This window comes from Carassius gibelio, chromosome B5, assembly GCF_023724105.1.
Source record: "Carassius gibelio isolate Cgi1373 ecotype wild population from Czech Republic chromosome B5, carGib1.2-hapl.c, whole genome shotgun sequence".
NCBI classification, from domain to species: domain Eukaryota; kingdom Metazoa; phylum Chordata; class Actinopteri; order Cypriniformes; family Cyprinidae; genus Carassius; species Carassius gibelio.
Genome location: NC_068400.1, coordinates 32,669,020 through 32,679,066, shown reverse-complemented (window position 1 = coordinate 32,679,066; position 10,047 = coordinate 32,669,020). Strand labels below are relative to the sequence as shown.

At 37.2% G+C, this 10,047-nt stretch overlaps 1 long non-coding RNA gene and 1 other non-coding gene across 2 annotated transcripts; one reads left to right on the top strand and one right to left on the bottom strand.

Annotated features, from left to right (window-relative positions):
* Positions 1-46: 46 nt before the first annotated feature.
* trnak-cuu (transfer RNA lysine (anticodon CUU)) lies at positions 47-119 on the top strand. The gene has a single exon. It is a non-coding gene; the product is annotated as a tRNA-Lys (tRNA).
* Positions 120-2,763: 2,644 nt separating this feature from the next.
* Positions 2,764-7,764, bottom strand: LOC127958493 (uncharacterized). The gene is made up of 3 exons (XR_008154038.1): positions 7,606-7,764; positions 3,039-3,156; positions 2,764-2,838 (listed from the first exon to the last, which is right to left on the bottom strand). It is a non-coding gene; the product is annotated as an uncharacterized LOC127958493 (long non-coding RNA).
* Between the last annotated feature and the right edge of the window lie 2,283 nt (positions 7,765-10,047).

Sequence of the window (10,047 nt, the reverse complement as noted above, 5' to 3'; positions counted from 1 at the left end):
TTGGCGGGTAAACTCTATATTTGACCCCAAATATCGCTGGTTCAAGGCCCGGCTAGCTCAGTCGGTAGAGCATGAGACTCTTAATCTCAGGGTCGTGGGTTCGAGCCCCACGTTGGGCGAAAACTTTATTTTCACATTACACTGGCGACATTGTTCTGTGAAAAATGATTACAAAACAACAAATTAAGGTGCTACTGGATAAAATAGGGATGGTGCATTTTTACTTCTTTTTTTTTTTTCTTTTTTTTCTTTTTTCTTATAGTGGAAGTCAAAGGTAACCAAAACTGTTTGCTTACCAACATTCTTCAAAATATCTTCTTTTGTTTTCCACAGACAGGTTCGGATAGGAAGGGCATGAGGATGAGTAAATTATGTCAGAATAAAATGTTTGGGTAAACTGTCCCTTTAAGACTGTTTAACTCAAAGAGTTCAAGAGACTGCAGTTAACTGAAAATCTGATTATCAGATTCGAATGGAAACGCAAATGAATTATACATTTCAAAATGTAATTACATTTACATTTACATTTACATTTAATCATTTAGCAGACGCTTTTATCCAAAGCGACTTACAAATGAGAACAATAGAAGCAGTCAGGTCAACAAGAGAACAACAACAGAATACAAGTGCCATGACAAGTCTCAGTTAGTCTAGTATAGAACGCAATTAACTTTTATTTGCCTATTTTTTTATTCAAATGTCAACTGTCACAACGTATATATATATATATATATATATATATATATATATATATATATATAGGACCACAAAACCAGTCATAAGGGTCGGTCTGAAAGCTGAATAAATAAGCTTTCCATCGATGTATGGTTTGTTAGGATCAGACAGTATTTGGCTGAGATACAATTTGAAAATCTAAAGCTGAATAAATAAGCTTTCCATTGATGTGTGGTTTGTTAGGATAGGACAATATTTGGCTGAGACACAACTGTTTGAAAATCTGGAATCTGAGGGTGAATAAAATCGAAATATTGAGAAAATCGCCTTTTCAAGTTGTCCAAATTAAGTTCTTATCAATGCATATTACTAATTAAAAAATAAGAGTTTATATATTTATGGTAGTAAATTTACAAAATATGTTAATGTAACATAATTTTTTAATTAATATCCCATTGAGTTTTGGTATAACAGAAAAATCGATAATTTTGACCCATTCAATGTATTGTTAGCTGCTACAAATATACCCATGCTACTTATGACTGGTTTTGTGTTGAAGTGTCACATATAAGCAATCTGATGTCAAATTTCTGGACAGTTATGTTTAAACATCAATACTAACGAATTATTTATTAAAAATACATCATACAATAGATTATACATCTTATGCATGGATGACACTTTAACCACATACAAAACACATCAACACTGTTTTGTGAGTGTGTGCTTATTACCATTTTAAGTATTGTAAGTAATTACGTAACAGGGTTGACAAGTGAAAACTCTTAAATTAGGAGGGAATGACCTCTATTTACATTTCTTATATTTCCTCAAAAAAGTAATACAAAACTGTAAAAAAAAATTAAATTAGAAAAATTCAATTCATTACTTCATTTCAACAACTGAAGGAAACAGTTGATGGCACAATATAGGAGGAGGTAGAGCTTGAACTGGCTTCATCTTCAGAGTGCAGGTCAAGAATACATTTTTGTTTTTGTAATATAAAACACTAAATCTGAGAGTCTTGAACACCATATGGGTTCACTCTAGCAGTATTGTGGACTGCAGAGTTCTACGAGTCCTTCGGCTAGTTTTTCTTTCATGGTCCAATATTCCCAGAGGCCTTCTCCTCCTAGAGGGAGTGTGACACAAGAAATCATCAATGGTCCGTTTGGTGATCTGGCCGGCCTCCTCTAACCGACTCACCACCTGCTCAACCTTCCCCTCCCAAAGCCTACCAACACTTTTGTTCTTCAATACATTAACCTTAGAGGGCATAAAGGAACAGGGAGAGAAACAAGAATGGGAGAGGCAACTGATTAAAACATGCTTTAAAATCTGTCCTGGTTTAATCTAATTATTGCTTTCCATTAAATAGGTATTTGGCTTCTGTATTATAAGCTGAGGATCTGATGTTCCATATTTATGTTTTTATATAAATTACCTGTCAAGTTTTTGGACAAGTAAGAAAACAGTTTTTCATATGCTTGAATTTAGCTTAGTATTATTATTTTTTTACAAAAATCTTTTGTTAGATTATAATTACATTTTTGATTTAATGTATTACTCCCTTTAAAAAAGAACATACTGTCCCCAAACATTTGAATGGTAGTGTAAACTGTGGTGTCTTTAAAAAATTAACTCATTTCATATTTGAAATCGATTAATTGGACTGTTTAAAATACAAACCAGGGTCCACCTCCAAATATGACGAGTCTGCATTTTGATTTGTTTTACATAGCTAACATTGATGATTGCATAATTCCATTTGTTTTAGTCGATAGTTTTGATAACTTTACTATTACCATTAAGTGTAGTAATAATTATGAGGTGTAAACTAGGTGTGTCCAAACTTGACTGGTGTATCTGATATTTCACCACTTCCTGAGAGAATATATTCCGGTTTCTTCACATAAACTGGAGTCTTTGACCCTAGGGCTGTTGTAAGGGCAGAGAGTGCTTCTTTCATCGACCCTTTCATAGCCAATATGAGAACCTAAAAAAAGAGCAGTTAACATATGCAAGCTCTTTCAAAGACTGATTTAGATACAGACACAGACACACACACACACACACACACACACTTAACCTTAGGTTCTGGCACAGCCGACTTTCTGTGCTCATTATCTGAGAGTAGAATGCCTGGGCTCTCTCAATATCATTCTACAACATATATCAGGTAAAATTAAATTAAGTGATTTACTGTTAATGTGTCAAATTATATTACACTGTACATATTCAGGATGTAGATTCTGAAAAGATTCATTTCAGAGCCTATGCACTGCCAAAGAAAAACAATATAAAATCTCAATACAATTCATGTTCATAGTCATGGTGTAAAATCTATGTTCATTTTCACATACTGGATCAGTCAGGGTTCTGGCTCCCAGCTCATCTAAACCTAGCTCATAGCATAACCTCATGAAAAGAGGGCCAAACTTAAATTCCCCAAATCCAATGTCACAATTCTCTTCATGGTACCTGAAATGGACAGAAATGAAAAGAGAGCAGTGTATAAAATCGTACGAGTGAGGTCGTACAAATTTGCATGAATAAGCCACCTCGTAAAATATATACGAATTGGTCGTGAGATAGCGTTGACAAAAACATATCCATGTGCAGAACCTATGCAGACATCTATATAATCTCCAACATACACAAAATAATATAAAATATAAAACAAAATAATAATATTCAGATGAAGATTGTGCTGAATGCCGTTAAATCACTATGAATTTGCTCTTTGGGTAAACATAAAAATGTGTTATAATATAAATACTGTCCATTTTGCTACATACATTTTTGAGGCAGATTTACCTGTACATAGCATTTCTCGCATAAAAAAGATCTTCAGCAGACTGGCATAAATACAGAAGTATTTTCAATTCATCCTTTTAAATTAGCTGTGTTTTCTCCATTTTTTTTTCCGTATCACAGTAATAACCTACAGTATTAAAAAAAGGGGGAAAAAAGTTACATTTGGGGTAAAGGAGAAAATGACAATTAAAGGGGCACTCATTGCCTTTTGTTTATGTTGCTCTAGCCAATAGGATAGTTGCAGACATGTGAGGCATGAATATTGCAATAGCATCATACATCAATACCAGCCATGATTCATTAATTCCACAAGTCAAATTATCTGATTACAGAGATGATGAGATAAATGTACCCACATAGCAAACGGACTTGGCCTACATGTGGCCTCAAGCTGGCAGTGCTGGCCTAATGTCGGCAATGGCATGTACTTTCAGCCAGAGCTGGGCCATGTGTGGCAATGACGGCACGGCGGGGATCCGGCAAACAACATGAGGGCCGATTGTTGATGGGAGGAGTGTGGCCCAGATTAGTCAGGTGATATGTGGCCCAAATCAGACTAAGATCTGGCAGCATATTATGTGACCCATCACCCATGATAAACAAGATAAATACAATATTGCATGATATAATGGTTAAATGATCACACACATAATGAAGTGTAGTATTGTTAAAATGTAGTCTTTGAAATGGCAAGTCAAAACAGAATGAAACATTATCATTTAAAAATTAGGCAAATCAGTCAATAACCTGCACTTAATTATAATTGTTTTACATTTCATATTATTATTCTTGGTACAATTAATTTACAATCCTTACAGGAAAAGAAAGAGAGAGGGAGAAAGAGAGTATTTAAGCGTTATAATGTAATATTTATTTGGTTTCTCTTTATACACCCACTCTTTATTGGTTGATTTGTTCTTTATAAAAATAAATAGGGCCGTCCTTCTTTGCTGTACTTGGGCCGAGGGAAAAGTTATTGTGTGGCCCGGATCTGGGCCAGAAGACATTTGCTATGTGCGATAGTAGTCAGCTGGTCATGCGATCTCAGCATGTCAGCTCCTTTGAGGCAACCCACTATCATGTAAAATAAAACAGCTTTTGATATGACTGCAGTCTAAATGCAATCTCATTTGGGAGTAAGTGTAAACATTTTTGATAAGTTCTACTAATTTTTTTTAAAGAGACAAGTACGACTGAGTGCACCCTTAAAAAAATGATATTCAAACACTCAAAAGTGGTATTATTATTTGGTACAATGCCAAATAATGCCTGCCTTTTGATCTTGAGACTTGGAGGGCAACAGCAAGTTTCCTCTGCTGAAAATCCTAGAGCTTTAACACATCTTCAGACAAGTGATAACATTTGGCTAAAAAAAGCATTTGTAAACAAGTTAGTTTCTTAGCAATTGTTGGAAAACGTTTCTGGTTGCTATTGTAACCTTGGTTCCCAGAGAGTGGGAACGAGACATCAAGGAGACTTTTCTCCATTATGGGAACTCCTTCCCTTACAATCTTTGTCCCAAATGACTGGCCAGTTGTTGCGTTGCGTGCAAATCGCATGCAAATACTGACAAGCTCAAGAGGCAGTATAAAACGCAGTGTACGTGACAATTATATCAGAATCTGAAACTGAATGCCAATTAGCTGGTCGAGCAGCGAACATGACAACCTCCATGATGTTTCGTTCCCGCTCTCAGGGAACCAAGGTTACGATAGTACGATAGACATTTCCTCTCGATCTTTCATGATGCATGTAGGCAAGCTCGCTGTTTATAGGTGAAGTAATACGGTGCAAGACAGCATAACACACACGAATGGAGGTAGCATAAACATGGATCAGTCACTCGCCGACAGCAATTTAGGAGGCTAAGGACTGAACTTCCAGCTTGTAAAACCTGGTAAAGGTATTCTGAGAAGACCAGCTGGCTGCAAAGCAAATATCTTGAATAAACATACCTCTCGACCATGCCCAGGAGGAGGCGATAGCCATTGTTGAGTGGGCCCTAAAGTGCAAAGGGCATTCCAAACCTTGGCTTGTATAAGCAGCTGCGATTGCGTCCACAATACAGTGGGAAAGTCTCTGTTTTGATATGGCCCAGCCCTTCACACAACCCCTGTAGCACAGAAAAGCTGATAAGATTGCCAAAATCTGGACGAACAGTCAATGTAAATCCAATGTAAAGAGATTTCATCCATAACTGCAAAATGCGTATGTGTAGCAAGCCCAGATGACATACCTCTGAAGCAGACACCATGAGTCCCAGCAGCCTCTGAAATTCTTTGAAGTAAACAGAGTTGCCCAGTCTAAAATGGTGCAGGGAAGACAAAATTGTCACCGAGTACTCCTGAGAGAGGTGGGCTTGCATCTCGAGTCGAAGCACACCCCCAGATATGTTATAGAATGCTCTTCTGCATGTTGACACATAGAACTCCAAGTAACGAAGAAGAGTGTCTGCATGGCTGACCAGCATGTCCTGGGACTGAGCTAAATTCAGCCAATTATCCAGATAGTTGAGAATGTGCATCCCGATCACTCTGAGAGGGGAAAGTGCACTTTAATAAAGTGCATGGGATCAAAGCCAGTCCGAATGGGAGAACAGAGTATTGGTGTGCTGTGCCCTTGAAAGCCAAACTTAGAAAGCATCTGTGATGCGGTGCTATATGAATGTGAAAGTATGCATCCTATAAGTCCACGGGCACAAACCAGTCCCCAGTGTACATTAGCAACAGGATCTGTTTCATCATTATAATCCTAAATGGACGCTTTCAAAGTGCTCTGTTGATGGGCCTGAGATCTAGAATCAATCAGGAGTCACCCGTCTCTTTTGGGTACCATGTACATTTAGTCATTTTGGAGACGCTTTTATCCAAAGTGACTTACAATTGGGGGATACATAAAGCGATTCTTTTTAAAGAGGCAAACAGACACCAGAAGGGCTTGTAATACAAAGTTTTAGACATTGTTCAAATAAGTACAAGCTAGAAAGAGAATTAATAAATAAGATGGCCTGTGTGGCAGAGTGGATGCGCGACGACTGGGACGTAGACCACATTTTCACCAGCTGCTCGTGTACATAGGTGAAGAAGGGGACTGATGCCCTCAAGTCAGCTTTCCAGGTGGAATACCAGGAGTGGAGCTTACTCCTGGCAGGCTCCTCTGGAGGACTCTGGGTAAGCTCTAACTCCTGGACAGCCTTCAAAAGAACCCACATAAGCTCCTCCTGGAGGACTGGGGGCCCCATGCTGTCCAGTTGATCAGGCTCTGATCCCACCCAATCATCCCTCTCCAAGACCAAGATAGATACTGAGTCACCCCCTGCTCCTGGCCAAATGACACAAACTCTTAAATGTTAGAAGTAGGGTGTAAGCAGTCCTCTGAGAAGGAAAACGGGGGAACTTTTGGGATTGGTGGAGCGGCAAGACAATGCTCCTGTCACCAGGAGAGTAAGGGCTCAAACCAGTGGCACGCTGGCAGCAGTGGGCCTCACCCAGAATAAGCCGAAAGCCTCGTTCCACTCAATGCTGCAGTAGGACTAGTCCAGGGCTGCCTCAGCATGGGACACAGTGGTCATGTTGATCCAGCAGCTCTATGTGCCTTGCGCAGTTCTTGCAGACTGTAGCCATAATGAATTCAGCAGGTGAAGAACATTCTGATGTAACTGTCACGTGCACAATTTTCTACTGCCTCAGCTCTTCAGTATTTGCATATGATTTGCATATGTCACAACAATTGGCCAGTCATTTGGACAAAGATTGTAAGGGAAGCAGTTCCCATAATGGAGAAAAGTCTTCTTGTTGTCTCATTCCCGCTCTCAGTGAACCAAGGTTACAATAGTAACCGGAAACGTTTTCCAACAATTGCTAAGAAACTAACATGTTTCAAATGCTCTTTTTAGCCACACGTTATCTCTTGTCTGAAGATGTGTTAAAGCTGCAGGATTTTCAGCAGAGGAAACTTGCTGTTGCCCTCCAAGTGTCAATAGGACTTCAGAAAAGTTGGAAGGGAAGGAGTTCCCATAATGGAGAAAAATCTCTTTGATGTCTCGTGAAAGTTTGAGAGGGAACCCAAATGTTAAGCAGTATCAAACAGATAACAAAGTTATGCGGATATTACCTCAATGTCGACATTTTAAACAGTATGATTTAAAGGCTCCTCGAAGCATTACATTCTGGAAGAATCAGCATAATGCGAGTCCCATTTTTCATTCTTCGAAGCACCATGTCTGAACTCAGGCAGCAGTTAGAGTGTACACATTTTTTATCAGTCCTGAATATAAGATTTAATATTTCACCAGGTAGAATTATTTAGATATATTTTTTTACAATTATTCTTGATTTAAAAATACTTTGAGTTGAATATATTATTAGCAATACAAACAACTAAAAGTATTTTACTATCCCCGGCACCCCCTTTTTTTTAAGGTCGAAATGGAATATTCCAACGTGGCGCTGTCCTGTCAACCGGTATGTTTACAAAGTGAGAATTATGTATGGAAACGCATATTATTTTTAAGACCGTGTTTCGATTGTGAATGTAATTTTACAGGTGATTTACACTGGTAATTTACACCCTACGTCTAACACTAGATTTATTTTAGCCCATAACATCCACATGGCAAAACAATATGTGACTCAGGTTGCAAAGCAGTAAAATACATACACAGCCAGAATACAAAACACAATAATATTCTACTAAAATAATCAGGCCAAAATAAGAATAAATACATAAATAATACAATAAATATAAAGAGAAAAACAAATAAATAAAAACTTAACATCATATTTTTTAAAGTAAATAAATTAACTAGAACAAATAATTACGCCTTAGAATCTCAACTTCTAAGTATAACCTTTAACTTTATATACAATCTCAACTTCTAAGTATAAATTCTAACATTATGTACAATACAGTATATGACATGGCAGTCAGCAGATGTCGCTATATACCACAGACTACTCACTATTTTGAGATAATTATTATAAAATTTCAAATGATGAGTACAGAACTGTTTTCGAATTAAATAACTAAGCCAATAGCATGACGAAGACAAACAGATTTGTCTATCACTGATTGAAAATGTTTCAATTAATTGTTTTAATATGTGCACTGATAGCTGGAAGACAAAAGGACATTGATTTGAGAAATAGATTCCCTAATTAGACTTAACACTGTCTTTCTGCTTGTAGTTGTATTGTATCACAATGAAAAGAAGAGCTATTATTGAATAAATAAAAAGCTAAATGTGTGTCTTTGCTTCCCTCGCTCAGCTGTTGTAACCACAGAGCAAGAGATGATCAATTATCAGCTGGATAATTGCCCAGCTTCTCTTCTCTGCATTGAAAGGTCATCATTAATGGCTGTGTGACAGTGTTATTCTAAATAATATGCCAGTGCAATACATCATGTGTGACAAATTGTTCAGTTGGGAAATTATGTAAAAGCAGGTTTGATCTTACATTATTGCATGTCTTGTGTATTGAGACTGTCACATCATGCCTAGAGTCATCCTGTGATGATTGTAATCTTGATTTAAATACAATTTATTACAGAAAAAGTCACAGAATCCTTGGTGTGACCCTGTAGATTTTGATGTTTGTGTTGTAGATAAATCCAGATGTGCATTATTTTAAGTTGGCTCTGGGATTGATGACTTTAAAGGATTGTCAGGGATTGAATTTGTGGCTGTAGCCAAGGGCATCTTCTCTGTTAAGCTGTACATAGTGTTCTTGCATGATAACTCATTCGGATGGGTGTACATTTCCATGCTTTCTGGTATACAAAGGTACATGCAAATAGAAGGAAAAATAAAGACATATGTAAAGCATATAGAGCTGACAGTATGACATGACCATACATTTTATAGGGGGATATTCCAAAAGACTTACGAGCTGTGGGGAATTCTTTTTTTTTTTTTTTTTTTTTTTAAGATGGAAGGAAAGATCTGCAAGTAAACATGTTAATGTGTTGCTATACTTTAGGGACAGTAATTTGCCCTCAGATGTGAGCTAAATCCAACACACCTTCCCTTTGGAGAAAATTCAGATTTATTTTAAAGTGATACAAAGAGGAAAAAAAAACACAATCCATTCTTGTTTAGGGGTTAGTTAGTACTTTGGTTTATAAAACAATAGAAGCCTGTACTACATACTTGTATATAAAATGTGTGTTTGTGTGTGATGTTAAAGAAAGACAGTAATGGAACACTGATGATGTTATACTAGAGTCCTTGTGGGACTTCGTTTCGACTAACGTTTCCTTAGCAACAGCACCTCACCCCATTCAGCTGAGACTGTCTTCTGTCCAATTGGAGGCTGACTCTCAAGTGCACTGGATTATTGATGAGATCCAAGATGGAGGTGTTGAGAAGATGCTATGAGAATAACATGGCTAATAACATAAATTCAGGACATCATTTATTTTTCCTGCCTTGTGTTCACTTATATTAGAGAAATTACAATACCATTGGAAAAAAACAGCTTTGCAGCTCTACCAGTGTATATTTCTTTTTCTTTCTTGTGACTTTTTTTTTTTAAACAAAAGACTAGTTTAAGTGAC